We start from the raw sequence: 17,260 nt of genomic DNA, 5'->3' as shown, positions 1-17,260 counted from the left end.
TGAAATATTTTTAAAATTTTTATTATATTTAAAATTTTAATTTATTATATTAACGGTTAGATTATAATTTTTTAATTTATTTTTAATAAAATTTCAAATTTTTATTATTAGTATAGATTTATTTTAATTCAGGATATAATAAGTTTTGAGAGATTAAATTTCTCAAGATGTATTTTTTTAGTGTAAAATTTGAGGAAAAGTTTACATGATTTGATTTCGGTTTGTTTTTGGTGGAATCAAAATGTTGATTTTGACCAAAACACTAATAAACTGCTCATTATAAAATTTAAAAAAAAAATATTCTTTTTATATTAACTTAAATCTATCTTAATTCCAAATCTACCAAAAATTAAAAGATCATAAATCTTAAAATGTAAAAAATTAATATAAATTTAACCTAATTAATTTAATTTTTATTAATATAATTTAAATCTCTTAATAAACTTAAATATTAATTTATTTATTTCAATGTAAAAAAATATTCTTAATAATATTAATTTGAAATAATAAAATAACAAAAATATAACCAAGGTGAACGAAAACATTCACATGAAGACTATAAGTGTCAGTTTCAATCATTTGAGACAACATTTTACTTTTAGTGCAACACAGAGTGCGACAATAACGGAAGTAAAAACATTCAGATGAGGACTGTAGATGTCAGTTTCAGTCATTTAAGACAACACTTTATTTTTTTTGTGCAAGACGTACTGTGGCAACATCGGGAATTTAATAAAATATTTTGAAAGTTCAAATTTATATTTATTTTACTCATTAAACAAAAGTTAAAACAGAATAAACTGGATAAATGGAATGGCCCTTATTAGTTTTTTCAAAAAGGCTGGGAAAGGAGGTTCATAATTATCGAAAACTAGATTGCTTTCAAGATGTTTATGTTAAAGTCTCATGTCATTATCAATAAAAAGCTGAATCATTTTCAAGATGTTAAAGTCTCAAGTCATTATATCAAACTTTTGTTAGAGAGGTTATTTATTTTTATTTTGAATATATATATAATATAAACTTAAAATAAATAGTATACATTTTTTAATATAAAATATTTTTTTAATTTATTATATTAATAGTTTCAATTTTATTATAAATTATTTTTAATATTTAAAATTATATATTTATATTTATGGTATATTATTATATTATATTTGTATTGAATATAGAGACATGATAAAAAAGATGGAAGTCTCTTGGTAATGTCAAACTAAGTCAAAGCTATTCAAAATAGTCCCAAACATAAAGTCAACATTGGTAAACAGAAACACCCTCTCTCTCTTTCACACATGTGAGCTTGGACCCACAATTTTAGGAGCATTCGAACCAATCAAGAGAAGAAATGATGATGCGATGATGCCTCCAAGTGATGTGAAATCACGTGAATTTATATGTGGTTAGTGAGGCCGAATTTCCTTGCCGAGGCCGACTTGTACTTTTGTGATGATGTGGTTCCATATTAAAAATAATATTTTTCCTTGTGCGAATTAAATTCTTCCAAGGGTTAGTAGTGTGTTCTTAAGTTAAGGAGGGTTTCCTAAAGAAGCGAATTTCTCCCTGAGCTGCCAAATTTTAACACTCCCTCTTAGCTAGGGAGGAATTTCTGACTGCATCATAAGTCTCGTCTTGAATGTCTCGTCATCATCATCGCTATATTATATCTCATCTCTACTTATCTCTACTCATCTCTACTCATTTGTTGAACACTGTCGATCTAAAGAAGAAGAATCATCCAAGGAAAATATTAAGGATGGAAATTTATCATAAAGTTTAGAAACCTTAGTGAATCTCACTAGTCCCAAACAAGAAAATTATAAAATGATTGTTGATATCTTTGTAAAAATATTCAAAGTTATAATGATTTTATATATTTTCTCTATATAAGTTTGGAAATTTTTATGGTAAAATAATTTTATACTATAAAATTTTGGCAAATCATATTTAGCAAAAATGGAAATTGATGAATCTCATTTTGGGAAAAATCATGGAAAAATAGACCACCTACGAATATTAGCCGCTAAAATTTTCCATGGAATCATCATAGGGGAGATAAATCTGCCACCCTATATCCATTAACAATATGCAAGATACCACTTACCAAAAGAGGTAACGATCTCATTCATCCTATTGATCATGACAATAGGCAGGATACCACTTACCATGAGAGGTAAGGATCACACACATCCAATTTTTTGTTGATATTCCCACCTTGACCCTCAAAAGACAAGTGGTAGAACACCTATATCCTATCACTTGTGGATGATACCACTTACCATAGGTAAAGATTGCACACACATCTAAGTCTCCTCACCCGTTGGCCAAACGGGTGGCAATCCCAACAAGCCCAACTTACGGGTAGGATGCATACTGGGTATACTTGGTAGTAGGGGAGATACCACTTATCTTAGGCAAGGATTAGACACATCCTACTATGATAATAGACAAGATACCACTTACCATGAAAGGTAAGGATTGCACATATCCTATCGTCAATGAGTTCCCCCAAACCCCGAGAGCTCTTCGGCTCCATTCCCAACTTGGGAGCTCACACAAAGGGGGACAACATAGCTTAGTGTTCTAAATCAACCTAAACCGTTACCCGAGAGGGTCACATTCATCAGTGCAAGCTACTCTTTGAAGACCAAGAACTTCCCTTTCAGCAAAGCCTTGGTAAGAATATTAGTTATCTGCTCATCAGTTAAAATGTGATGGAATCTTATGGCTCATCTCTGCACCATATCCTGGATATAGTGATATCTAATCTCAAAGTGCTTGGACTTGTTGTGGAACACGAGATTCTCTGAAAGTAGGATCCCACTCTTGTTGTTGCAATATATCACTGTTGTATCTAGTACCTACTCAAACATCTCTCCAAAGAGCTTCCTAAAAAAAACAACCTGATGTGATCTTACTGTCAATTACATTTTTGTCCCACTAAACACTAGTGTATCTGTGAAGCATCACACCTCCAACAATATATCTTAGTCCAAGATTAATAGTCCCATGTAAGTATCTCAGCATATGTTTTTCAACAACCCAATATGCGTGTAGAGGCTCAGACATAAATTGACTCATAGTGTTGACAACAAACATATATTCAGTCGAGTGTTCGCAAGGAACATTAGTGCCCCAATCAACTATCCATACTCAAAGGGATTTGCTAGATCAGGTCTTGTAGCTTCTCCACATGGTTTCTTGAATTTCATCCCCATTTTGGCCATGGACTTACATTCTACCATTCCGAATCTTTCCAGTAGATTAACAACATATTTCCCTTGAGAAAGGAAAATATCACCAAGTCTCTACCACACCTTTAAGCCCAATAGGTAGTGCATCAATCCAAGGTATTTCATCTCAAATTTAGATGCTAGATCCCTCTTACACTCAGGAATAAGAGGCTCTCTACCTATCAAGAATAAATAATCAACATATAGTACCAAAATTAGGGGGCATATCTTAGATGACTTTGAATTAGAGGTTTGGGTCAACACTACTCCTTGTGAATCCAAGCTTCAGCAAATAGCTATCAATGTGGTTATACCAAGCCCTGGGGCATGCTTCAATCCATAGAGTGTTTTCTTCAGCCTGCATACATGATTCTTCTTGTCATGATCCTCAAAACCCTGGGGTTGCTCAACATATACTTCTTCCTTAAGAAAGTCATGCAGCAATGCAATCTTCACATCCATCTAGCGAATATTCCATCCTTGGCTAATAATAAGGGCAATAATAGATTAAATAGTAGTATAGTGGGAAAGCGGTGAAAATATGTCATCCTAGTCCTCTCCCTCTTTCTGAGAGAAACCTCTAGCTATGAACTTCGCCTTATGTTTCTCAATACTTCCATCTGCACCATGCTTAATTTTATACAACCATTTTGAAGTCACTAAAGAATTTCCTACAGCTCTTGAAACCACTTCCCATACATCATTCTTCATGATAGATTCATACTCTTTGGCCATAACATCCTTTCATACCTTCTCTTTCATTACTTCTTCAAAAGTGTGTGCAGGTTCGACATATATCATGTTGCTTATAGATATAACATAACCCTGGTATTGGCATGGCTTCTTACTTTCCCTGAATGTTCCTCTTGCAATAGTGTGTCTCTCAAGATGTTGTAAAATGTCATGAAGCCATAGTGGTCTCTTCTTGGAAAGAGGATCACACAGAGGGGGATCCAAGGGGTCCACAGGTTCCATGGGATCATCAAAAACATCAATCTTGGGCTCAGGCATAGAAGGGCCTTGTTGTGTATCAATGACATCATTCTTCTTTTCTGCGTTAGCAGGGGGAGGAGTGTCCCATGCTTTCCCAAGGAAGCTTCTTCATCAAATGTCACATCTCTACTAAACTCTGTATTCCTTTGACTAGGCACATATATTCTAAAAGCTTCAAAATTTTCACAATATCCAACAAATGTACCTTTCTTTCCTAAAGCTTCCATCTTGTCCCTCTTGTCCTTGGGCACATGAAAGTGAATGTGGCAACCAAAGATCCTCAAATGTCCAACATCGGGCTTCATACCTGTGAAGACTTCTTCAGGGGTTTTGTCACCAAAGGCTTGATGAGGAGTCATATTTTGAACATAGACAGCAGTATTAGCAGCTTATCCCCATAGAAACTTCGACAACTTTTGATCATGTAACATGGCTTGGGAAACTTCCATAATAGTCATATTTTTTTTTGTTCATCCACTCCATTTTGTTGAGGGTTTGTAGGTAAGATGATCTCCTTCTTGATTCCAACTTTCTTGCAAAAGTTAATGAACTTATTTGAAATGAATTCTCCTCCATTTTCAGACCTGAATATTTTGATCCTCTTACCTATTTAATTCTCCACCAGGGCCTTGAAGCCCTTGAACATATCAAATGCTTCGTATTTGTGTTTCAAGAGGAGTATCCATGTCTTGCGAGAGAAGTCATCCACAAATATTATGTAGTAAAGGTATCCACGAATATATGTCACCGACATAGGTCCACACAGATCAGAAGGAATGAGTTTTAGAATGTCAGTAGACTTGCTCCTGTTAGAACAAAATGGTCCCTTCGACTTCTTTTTAATTACACATATCCAAAAAACTCCATCATGATTTGACATTCTAGAATCCATCCTCCTCACCTTGGGCAAGGCTTCATAATGAAGGTGATTGAATCTATGATGCCACAGTTCACATTGATGATTAATATCATGAACCAATGCTCGGATTGGTCTTCCATATACTTTATAAAGGCCTTTAATTCTTGATCCCAAAGTGAAGGAACCTTGCAAGCTAGACTCCAAAGGCTAAGTAAGAACCTTTCATTTTATAAGAACAACCTGCATACCCTTGTCCTCCAATGTAGAGATAGACACCAAATTATTTTTCAATCTCGACATATATAAGACATCCTATAGATGTATGATTTCATCATAAACCAAATGAAATGAAATGGAACCAAACCCCTAATCTGAATTTAAATGGGAACACAACAAATTACAGATAAAACCATAAATATAAAGATGCAGTAGAAATAGCACTTCATTTCATTAATATCAAATACTGAAATATGCTTACAAATAAAATGGAAATAAGACTAGTACAGGCGATGGTAGCTTATCTCTAAAAATAGATGTGGTGGATACATGCCTCTCAACTGTGTTACAATGAGGCTCAAGGGCCTATTTATTATTGAAAAATGTGAGAAAACCATATACAACCAAAACCCTAACCCCGGGAGATGCAACGACAAGAGTTTGTGGGCCCCATTGGGGTTAGTTGGGTAGCCAACTTCCTGGGGTCACAACTTGGTCATATTATCTCTGTTTGGCGCATGTGATACCTTGTTGGAAAGGTCTCTCCAAGTATTATAAGCTTTGCCGCAGGCCCTTGCTTTTGGGCATGGGGCTACATCAGACCTCAAAAAAAGGTCATTTAGTGGGTCAAAACTGCTTCGGAAGTTCGGGACCCGAAAAACTGCTAAAAATAATAAATGTTGAAATAAAAAAGGAAACAAATGAAACCGAATGGAGGTCTAGGTGGAATTGGTGGGTGGCCACCAATATCCACCTAGATCATTCCTCCCCCCTTAGGAAGCAATGGTCCCCATTGCGTGCAGAGCCTTCATGAGGTGAGGAAATTTCTGCTGAACCTGGTCCTTGGTGAGCCACTTGCCTTGGTGCATGAGTTGGCCAGCTTTGACAACCCGATATAGTTGGATCTTCTGCTGACGATTGTTCTTTACCTATGTGTCCATAATCTAATCAGTTGTGGCATGTTCCATGCAGTTTGGGTTTAACTCTGTTGGTGTGCGTTGTTTTGCAATGTCTGATGTGTCAAGTAATGGTGGGAAGTATGGCCAAAGGTGGTTCACATTGAACACTAGGTGCAGACCAAGGGACGAGGGAATGCTAAGCTCAAAAGAATTGTCTCCCATAGCATTGGTAATGGTGTAAGGACCATATCAGAGTGTTGTGAGCTTCTGACGGGCTCCGATAACGCGTTCTTTTTGCAAATGCAACCAAACTTTATCGCCCACCTGAAACTTGTGTGGCACCTAATGTTGATCATGTCATTGCTTGTACTTGGCATTTGACTTCTCCAGGATGTCATGAAACTGTTGGCGGATTTTTTGGATGCGTTCAATCAATCTAGCCGTTTTATCAACCTCGGACAATACATGTGTGGATTTTGTCTGTGTAGTTGCGTGAGGCATGGCAACATCAATAAGACACAATGGTTGAAATCCTAAACCCACTTGAAAGGGACTGCAACCAGTCGAGCTATGGAGAGCTCTATTATAGTTGTACTACACATATGGAAGACTCTCATCCCAGATTCGAGGATGCTTCGAGTTGTACATGTAGAGTATGTGCACTTACATCCCATTGACAGCCTTTGTCTGACCATTAGTCTGGGGATGGAAGGTAGTCAACTTAGTGAGATTGGTGTCCAATAGTGTCCAGAGGCTTAACTAGAATGTGCTCAGGAACCTGCTGTCCTGATTTGATATAATGGTTTGCAAGATCTCAAAGAAGAGTTTTTATGTGTCATCTGCGATGATACTCTTCTTGTGGGCCACCAATATAGCCATTTTAGAAAATTTGTCCACGACCAGGAATACACAGTCATTACCATGCTTGGTAGAAGGGAGGCTAGACATATATTCCATGGAGATGGATTCCCACAACTGGCTGGGAATAGGAAAAGGAGTGTACATGCCTTGCCTCTTGATGGTTGGCTTGGCGATGACGCAGGCAGTGCAGGATCTGATATATTTCCCAACATCTAGTCGGAATTTAGGCCAATAAAAGTACTTTTGTAGTACAACCACAATTTTCTCCACACCAAAGTGTCATGCGACCCGACTGTAGTGCGCCTCCCAAATCATCTTGGCACGCTTGCTTGAAGGAACACAAAGGTGGCCCAGGTAGCATACTAATGTGTCCTAGAGGTGGAAATCAAGAACTTGCTTTCCATATACTAGCATCTGGTATGTGGAGGCAAACTCTGGATCATTTTTGTATAGTTGCGGCCATCTAGAGGTCTCATGACCAGAGAACAGTAGTCAGTGCTACAATTGGGGGTTGGTTGAGGCAGTCCACAACATGATTGGTGTTGCCCTTTTTGTATTTAATGTTCAAGTGGAATTGTTGCAGATATGTAGACCACTTTTGATGGTGATCGTTCTGTAACTTCCCCTATGTCTGTATAAACTAAAGAGGTCAATGATCGGTGTGGTTGACTGTCTCCTTCCACAAAATGTAGTGCTTCCATTGTTGGAAAGCCTTCACAATGGAATACATCTCTTTATCATGGGTGGGGTACTTCCGAATTGTATTAGAAAGTGTCTCACTATGATAGGCCACTAGATTCCCATGCTGGGTGAGGACTGCACCAATAGCATAGTCTGAGGCATATGTCTCAATTTCAAAGGGTTGATTCAGGTCTGGCAGGGTGAGTAATGGTGCAGAGTAGAGGCGGTGCTTCAACTCAACAAACGCCTTCTGTTGGGACTCGGACCAGGAAAATTTTTCTTTCGCCCCGCCCTTATTAATATGGGAGAATCCTAACACGAACCTCTGATAAAAATTTGCAAGGCCCAAAAAGCTACGAAGTTCTGTTAGAGTGTTCGGGGCTGGCCAATCTCGAATGACTTGGATATTAGTCAGGTCCACATGCACACCACGCTCATCTATGATGTAACCTAAGTATTGGACCTGGCTCATGCCAAAGGTGAATTTCTCCAAGTTGGCACACAGTTTGTGTTACTGAAGGGTTTGAAGGACCTACCGAATGTGTTGCAAGTGTTCTTACCAACTCTTATTGAAGATGAGGATTTTGTCGAGATAAACCACCACGAATGAGTTGGTGAAGGGCCACAAGATGTTATCCATTAGCCTCATAAAAGTAGCAAGGGCATGTGCCAACCCAAAGGGCATAACCAACCATTCGAAAAGGCCTTCCTTGGATTTAAAGGCAGTCTTCCATACATCTGTGTGCTCTATTAGAACCTGGTGATAATCAGACTTCAGATCGAGCTTGGTGAAATACTTGCCCCCCTTGAGTTGGTCCAGCAGGTCATCAATCCATGGGATTGGATACATGTTCCTGACATTGATTTTGTTTAATGCCGGATAATTAATGTAGAGCCTCTAGGTCCCATCCTTCTTCTGTACAAATACAATTAGGGTCCCACCAAGTGAGGAACTTGGTCAAATGTGCCCTTTTTGTAGAAACTCCTGGATTTTCCACTTGATCTCTTCATTTTCCAGAATGGAGCAACGATATATCAGACCATTGGGTATAGGTGCTCTGGGATTCAGATTGATTGAATGCTTAACCTGACAATGCAAGGGTAGCCTTGTGGGTGAGGAGAAGATAACCCTGTATTCTTCCACAACGGTATCCACTGCTTCTGCTTCTTGGAGGAACCCTTCCCGGGGGCCATGGATGTGGCCATGAACTTCCCCTTACTTTGAGAGTGAACCAAAAAGAAAACAAATTTCCCAGTCTGGGAGGTGGCCTTACTACATTGCTTAGCAGAGATCAAAGAGATGGCGGTAGGTGGGGCTACCTCTGATATCCTATATAACTTAGTACCTAAAGAAATAATAACAGAGTGAGGTCTAGACTCATATATAGCAGGTCGCTTCCATAAGTATGGTTGTCATAATAATACATCACAAACTTCAAGAGGAGTGACTTCACACAGTACCTCATCCATGAAGGGCTTGATGTTATAGGGAAGGCAACATTGTTGGATGACGTGGGGATCTCGTCCTAGGTGAAGCCACCCGATGGTGTATGGCTCCAGATGTGTTGTAGTCAATAGGACCAGTCGCTTCATGACCTCTACTGAAATGAGGTTCTTTTGGCTCCTGCGATCAACATTGAACTGCAACAAAGAACCCTTCACCAACATTTGTGAGTGGAATAGGTGCTCCCCCTCTTCAGGATCTTTAGGCTCAATCTTCTGGATCTTGGTGGTGGTCACAGTGGCACTAGGCTTTGCGTCAAGGATCTTCTTCCCTTTGTCATTCCCCTTGTCAGGTTCTAACTCAGAGTCAGAACATGTGTCAGACTCAAAAGCCTTCAGCTTGCCCACCAATGACTACTTAGCCCAACACTCACTTGTGTTTTGAGTGGAGCTCTGGTGGAAATCACACCACTTTCCCCTGTCCTTCTTTGTCTTCATGGTGTTCTTCTTTTCTTGCGGCTTCGATGGGTTATCCTGGGTCAACCCGCCTTGGCTTTGCCCTTTGCTTTGTGGTTTGGGGGCGCCTTTCCCTTGCTTCAGATTCGTAGATCCAAAGTCTCGCTTTTTCTATTTAAGCTTTTGTCCAATCTTGAGAGCGTATCGGTATTCCGTGCCAAGTGAGGAGATTTCCAGGAACTCCATCTCATCCAGAATGTACCTATGTAGGTAGCCGCGATACTTGAGTACCAAATGTTTCTCAAAATCCTTGATACCCAACTTTGTGCGAAGGGTGTGAAAAACATTGGTAAACTTTGATACGTCTTGGTCCCTTCCCTGTCACAGTGTGGTCCACTTTATGTGTTTATCCTCATGGCTCCCATCAGGGCAGTACTGCTCCTTGATGTTGTGAAAATTCCTCAACCGGAATCCCTACTGCAACAACTGATAATGTTTCTTTTATTTGATAAATTAATCAACCAAATTATCTGCAATTTGCTATGGCAAATATCGAAACATATACACTGCAACCTTCACTTAACTAAATATTATGCGGAAATGAGAGACTAAGAAAGAAAGAAAATACAACACAAATGACATCGTTGTTTTTGGACAAATGTCTCCGGAGAAATCCAATGTGGGAAAACTGGTGCAACAGTTCTGAGGGTTTTATATTATTAACCAGTAGTTTCTAAATACAACTCTAGATGCCCTCTCAACAATCTAGTTATAGAGAAATACAACTCGAAGAGAATAATTGTGAGATTACCTCACTCTACTCGGAAAATCCTGGTTGTTCCGGTAGCTGAATCAACTATCCTCATCTACAACTATGTTGCCCCTGCGTAGTAACTACATGGGCCTACGTGGATCTCTTTGAGGCTCTGCGTCAGCTCAATTGGGAAACATCTTGCCTTCTGAAGCATTTTCTATCCCTCCTGGCTCAGAAATGTCAGCTCCTCTACAAAACTCATACTTTTGCTTGGGTGACTGAGTTGCTTCTGCATGAGCCCTTCTAGCTCAGCGTTAAGCTCTGAGTGGGCCCTTCTGGCTCAACATCAACCCCTTTGGTGTCTCTTTGCCTCTCTCTTTTGTGTATCCTAGGCTCTGGAGAAGATACTCCAACCCAACTATCCCTGCCCCTCAACTGCAAGAAATCTACTCGACCAAATTTTCCTCGTGAGAACTTCTCACTTAATAAATTCAATCTCTTGATCTCTCAGTGTATTTTCCAAATGACCCTCAAGCCCCTTCTTATATCTTGCTGTTATACAAACAATGACCTATATTAACTCCTAATCAAAGGCTCATATCATTTTGACTTGATCTCCGTCTTTTTCTAGAAGTAACACCCACAATTAGATTAATACCCATTAATATTTTAATTTTCCTAAGTTTAGACTTAGGAACCCCATTAAAATATTAATTATTTTAATATAATCATCTCTAGGTGGAATTTCCCAAAACAATTTCTGGGTTCTTTGGAATGCATGTACTCAAGCCTCCCTACACAATTTGAGGCCTAGAGCACATCTGCTGTTATCCCAAATAAACACACCCTCTTAGTGAGGAATGTGCTCTAACAATATACTGATGCTGCATGCTGCTTTGACTCTGAGGCATCATCCTCTACAGTGTTGATGTCTAACATGCTTTCCACCAACTATTGCGTTGTTGTTGCAACTGTACTGCTGCCTTTGACACTGCGACTTCCAGTGCTACATTTGTACTACAACTCCCTCTCAAATGCTACATCTGCTATGCTGCTAGCACTACCACTATTAACACTACATCCGTACTACAAATTAGTTGTTAAGAGAAGAAACTGAAAAACATTCAAAATTACTAAACTAATTATGTTCAGTATGATACCATGTGAATGTTGGAATTGACTGCTGCTAGTCTCTGCGTTGACCCTCTAAATCCACTGCATTGTTGCTGACCTATGCTCGGTGTCATCTGCACTGTTGTCAAATCTCCTCTACACTGCTTAGACTTTGGCGCTCCTAGGCACTGCATCATCTCCCCGACACTCCTTAGCACTATCTGACACTAATCCATCCCACTACTACAAAATTGGGCTCCCATAGCAAGGTATTTATCCAAGAGGTGGACTCCTCAAGGATCTTGCCTATCTGTATCTCTTTCGAACTACAACTCTAAATCTCCCCACCTTCCTGGAGATGTGGGTGCCATCCTTGCCAAATAGAAATGTCGAATGACCTCCTCTCTCCTTTGTGTTTCTGCTGGGCTAGCCTACGCACTCCCTGCTGGAGTAAAATTGCTTCCCCTTGTTGTTGCTCAGCTCTAGAGAATTCAAATTACTTGGCTAGGAATTATCTAAGGAAGAAATTCCCTCAACCATGCCTCTTCTCTTTCTTCTGACGATTTTATGCCTAGGAAACTGGTTGTAGAAAAATCTTTGTCCCACCAGCTTTGCTTACGCTAAGGCTTCAATGCTACTCCTTCTGCCTTGACAAAAATTCAAATTGGGAGTCCTTCTCTTTGTCGATTCATTCGGAGAGAGACAACCTCGAAATTTCGACCCTCCGACTAGAACTACGCAAAACCCTCTATGGTTTCGAACTGCTTCCTCCTACAAATTTTCGATCTCCCTCTTCTGCTCAACACTGGATCTACCGCTTTGCTCTTCTTGCTTCACCTGCAGCTCTGATACCATGTGAAAATTCCTCAACCAGAATCCCTATTGCAACAACTGATAATGTTTCTTCTATTTGATAAATTAATCAACCAAATTATTTGCAGTTCCTACAGCAAATATCGAAACATATACACTGCAACCTTCACTTAATTAAATATTATGCGGAAACAAGAGACTGAGCAAGAAAGAAAATAAAACACAAATGACACCGTTGCTTTTGGAAAAATATCCCTGGAAAATCCCAACGCGGGAAAATCGATGCAACAGTTCTGAGGGTTTTATATTATTAAGTCGTAGTTTTTTAATACAACTATGGATGCCCTCCCGATAATCCAATTATAGAGAAATACAACTGGCACAGAAGAAATGTGAGATTACCTCACTCTACCAGGCAAGTCCTGGTTGTTCCATCATCTGAATCAACTGTCCTCGGCTACAACTACGCCGCCCCTGCGCAGTAATTGCATGGAGCTCTTTAAGACTCTGTGTCAACTCAACTAGGAAACGACTTGCCTTCTGAAGCAGTTTCTAGCCCTCTTGGCTCAAAAATGTCAGCTCCTCTATAAAACTTGGACTTCTGCATGGGTGACTGAGCTGCCTCTGCATGAGCCTTTCTATCTCAGCATCAAGCTCTACATGGGCCCTTTTGGCTCAGCTTCAACCCCTCTGGTGTCTCTCTGCCTCTCTCTGCTCTGTATCCCCCCTGAGAACTTCTCACTTCATAAATTAGATCTCTTGATCTCTCAGTGTATTTTCTAAATGACCCTCAAGCCCCTTCTTATATCTTCCTGTTGGACAACCAACAACCTATATTAACTCCTAATCAAAGGCTTAGATCATTTTGACTTGATCTCCATATTTTTCTAGAAGTTACACCCACAATTAGATTAATACCCATTGATATTTTAATTTTCCTAAGTTTAGACTTAGGAACCCCATTAAAAATATTAATTATTTTAATATAATTGTCTATGGGTGGAATTTCCCAAAATGGTTTCTGGGTTCTTTAGAATTCATGTGCCCAAGCCTCCCTACAAAATTTGAGGCCTAGATAACATCTGATGCTATCCCAAATCAACATATGGTGTCAAAGAGTGAATCCCAAGTGGGTGTGACCGAAAATAGTGAGGGCGTACTTTCATCGTTCTGCTCACAGTAAGTTTCCCATCAGTCCTTGATGTGGTGGGTGGCTTTGAGAAGAGAAAAAGTAATATTTTCCCAGCTAGAAAAATCATGAACATAAAAATATCCTTCTAGCATATTTAACCATTTATCTACGACGTCCGCATCTATCTGACCCTCAAATATGGGAATGTCAAAGTTAACATGTACCTTAAAGGGTGTGGTGCTTCCAGAGTAGTTGCTAGAAGTAGATGTGTCTCCCTTGGGTAGCTACTGAAGGATCTGGGCAAAGTTGTCCATCATCATGTTCATTTGTCGCTCGAGGGCTTCTTCGAGCAAGATTTTGAAAGCATCTCCTACCCCCTCATCTTTCTTTTCTTCTTCCGTGGGAGTTCGTCGCTATCTATTTCGACAAGTTTGTTATAAGGCTTCTTTTGTATGCAGATGACCTTATTCTAATTGCTAAATCAACTCTTGGTTTGGAAGAGCACTTACTATCTCTTGAACATTTTTGTAGAAGTGTGGGGATGCAAGTAAATATCAACAAAACAAAAGTAGTGGTTTGCTCTAAAAAAAGAAAACATAACCAACATAAGTTCTACTTTACAGGCAACATTCTGGAAGAAGTTTCAAATTACAATTACCTCACAACTGACTTCAATAAAAATCTACTTTGGGATGGTTGTAGAAAGAAAAGAACTTTGGGGGGTTGGAAATCGTTTTATGCTTTTCAAAATAGGTATAGAGAGGCAGAGTTATGGGACTGGAAAACCACTCAAACTCTTTTTGGGCTTCTAGTGATTCCAATGATTATCTATAGTTGTGAACTATGGGCCAACAATACATCTGACATGCAGTGGAGACAAATTGAGAAAATTCAGAAGTGTTTGATTACAAACAAATTCACGATTAAAAGTATAGTTCCTTATGCTATCTTGTTAAGTGAAACAGGGGTTGCTCCTATTGAAGTGGTCCAAGTCATATAAGGTATTTAAAAAAAATTGAACAAATGGAAGAGGATAGATGGCCTAACGTTGTCTTTAATGACAGATTGTGCAACAGGAAAAAAAACTTGGAAGAAGAAAAATAACAAATGGTTTAGTAAATTGGGTATTTGCTTGAACACGTGTCCCATAAACAACAAAGAGATAAAAGCTTTTTTTATGGATAAGTTCCACAAGTGTACTTGGGATAATAAGCTAGGAAGAAATAAAAAGTACTATATTGAAGTGTTTAATCCCACTCATAGTCATAAACCAAAAGCATACATAGAGCCAATATCTCTTGGAGAGCCAAAATTCTTATTGCTCAGTTAAGGACTAATTCTCATCAACTCCGTTGTGAAACAGAGCGCTGGAAAAAGCCAAAAGAAGTGTGGGAGGAAAGAGTATGCATTTTTTGTTCTTCCGAAAAGGTGGAAACAGAAAAGAATTTCATTTTAGAATGTGAGGCCTTCAAAGACAACAGGAAAAGTTATGTAGATACGCTAGCAACTAGCTCTTGGGATAATCTATTTAGCGAGAGGTTTGTCAAGAAATTGAAAGCATTTACAGTACAATTAAGCAGTGAGATAACATAGCAAAAGTGAGTTAAATCTTATGTTGCCTCTTATATCACCAGAAAATACAACTATCCAAAAATTTTAAAAGGTGGATATTCCCTTGATACTGCATCAAAGAGACAACGTGAATGTCTAATAGATGGCCTAGGCGGTTACTTTCCAGACTATGCAATAGTTAGTTTTATGATAACCGTTGTTGTGAATATCTCTGTGACATATCATCTCTTTGAGTTGACAAATAAGTTAAAATATACCTTCATTCCGAAGTAAAGATAACAAGGAGTTTCTCCAAAATACGATGGCAGTTGCTGCATTTGACTTTTTATTGTATAAGTTATTTGGCGTCACTTAAAAAATTGAAGGTGAAATCCTAAGAGAAACAGACAAGTAAATATTTCAAGGAGTCTTCCAAATGAATCGTTATTGTCATAACATATATTGGTTTTGGTCGTCAATTCAATTTTGGGTTGGGCCTAAAATCAGAGCTCCTTATCGCAATCACGCTCTAAATGCAATATCTCAGCAAAAATTGCAGGTGGACCCCAACAAAATTGTCATCATCCAAAGGGTCCCACCTCCTTAAAAGGTGAGAGATGTTAGAAGTTTCCTAGGCTTAGTTGGGTATTACAGAAGATTCATTAAAGATTTAAGCAAGCCAGCCTCCTCTTTGTTTGGCCTCTTAGGCAAAGATGTCGAGTTCATATGGTCAGAAAATTGTCAAGAAGCCCTAGATACCTTAAAGAGCAAGCTTGTGACTGCCCAAATTCTAAGAGACCCAAACTGGGCCCTACCTTTCCACATTCACACAGATGCCTCGAACAAAGAAATAGGGGCAGCCTTAGGACAAATTGATGAAACGTTACCTTATGCCATATACTTTATAAGAAAAAACTTGTGAAAGGTAGAGTTAAACTATACAATGATAGAGAAGGAACTCCTAGCTGTCATGCATTCCTTAAACAAATTCAGACATTATATCACGGGCTATCAAACCTTTGTGCACACTAATCATGCTGCAATTAGATATTTAATGAACAAAACAGATGTAAATGCTCACATTATTAGATGGTTGCTTTTACTGCAGCAGTTTGATTTAACCATTATTGATAAGCCTGGTAAAGAAAATGTTGTTGCTGACTTTTTGTCTGGAGTAAATTTGCATGCAGGTGAAGAAGGAATGGTGGATGACCAAATGCTAGATGAACATTTGTTTGCTATCTCAGTACTCTCTCCATGGTTTGCTGATATATCAAACTACTTGGTTTCAACACAGTTCCCATCACACCTATCCTCAAAAGAGAAGAGCAAGATAGTAAGGAAAAGCACCCCTTTCACCTGGATTTGGGGCAATCTCTTCAAACTTGGCCCAGATCAGATCTTGAGAAGATGTGTCAGGGAGGAGGAAGTCTTTGACATCCTCCTGACCTGTCATAACGGGCCTTGTGGAGGAAATTTTGTAGTAAAAAGAACTGCCTTCAAGATATTGCAAGCAGGCTACTACTGGCCCACTCTTCATCAGGATGTGAGGAGATATATCAGCCAGTGTGATTGGTGTCAGAGGATGGGGAAACCTACTCCAAAGGATGAGATGCCCATGCAACGTCAAGTGACCTTTGAGCCATTTGAGAAGTGGGGCGTGCACTTTGTGGGTCCTATCATCCCTCCTTCAAAGCAGAAAGAATACATCATTGTGTGCACTGATTACCTGACAAAGTGGGCAGAGACAAAAGCAATCAAAGCAGTGATAGAGGAAAAAGTAGTTGAGTTTTTCAGAGAAAACATATTCTACAAGTTCGGGTATCCAAGAGAGTTGGTCACAGATCAAGGTAGTCAATTCTCTTCCAATTTGATTGAATACTTTCTCACATACCATAGAATCAAGCACTAGACTTCCAACCCTTACCATCCACAAGCCAATGGGTAGGTGGAGGTCACTAACAGATCATTGGAAGGGATCTTAACCAAGGTAGTGAGCAACAGTAGAAAAGACTGGGCGGACAGATTAGTTGAAGCCACTTGGGCCTACAACACAACATGGAATACCACCATATGGTTCACACCCTGTGATCTAGTCTATGGGAAGAAGGCTTTGCTATCAATATAATTTGAATTCAATACCCTAAGGATGGAAACTCAGCCGGACCTAGACCTCAGCCATGCATATAAAGAAATATTACTTCAGCTCAATGGATTGGATGAACATGAATTGCAGACCCTTCTCCATACAGAGGT

This window comes from Pinus tabuliformis, chromosome 2_2 (genome assembly GCF_031772625.1).
Source record: "Pinus tabuliformis cultivar Carrire ecotype Pingquan chromosome 2_2, CPIR1, whole genome shotgun sequence".
Classification (NCBI taxonomy): Eukaryota; Viridiplantae; Streptophyta; class Pinopsida; order Pinales; family Pinaceae; genus Pinus; species Pinus tabuliformis.
This window is presented reverse-complemented; position numbering follows the sequence as displayed.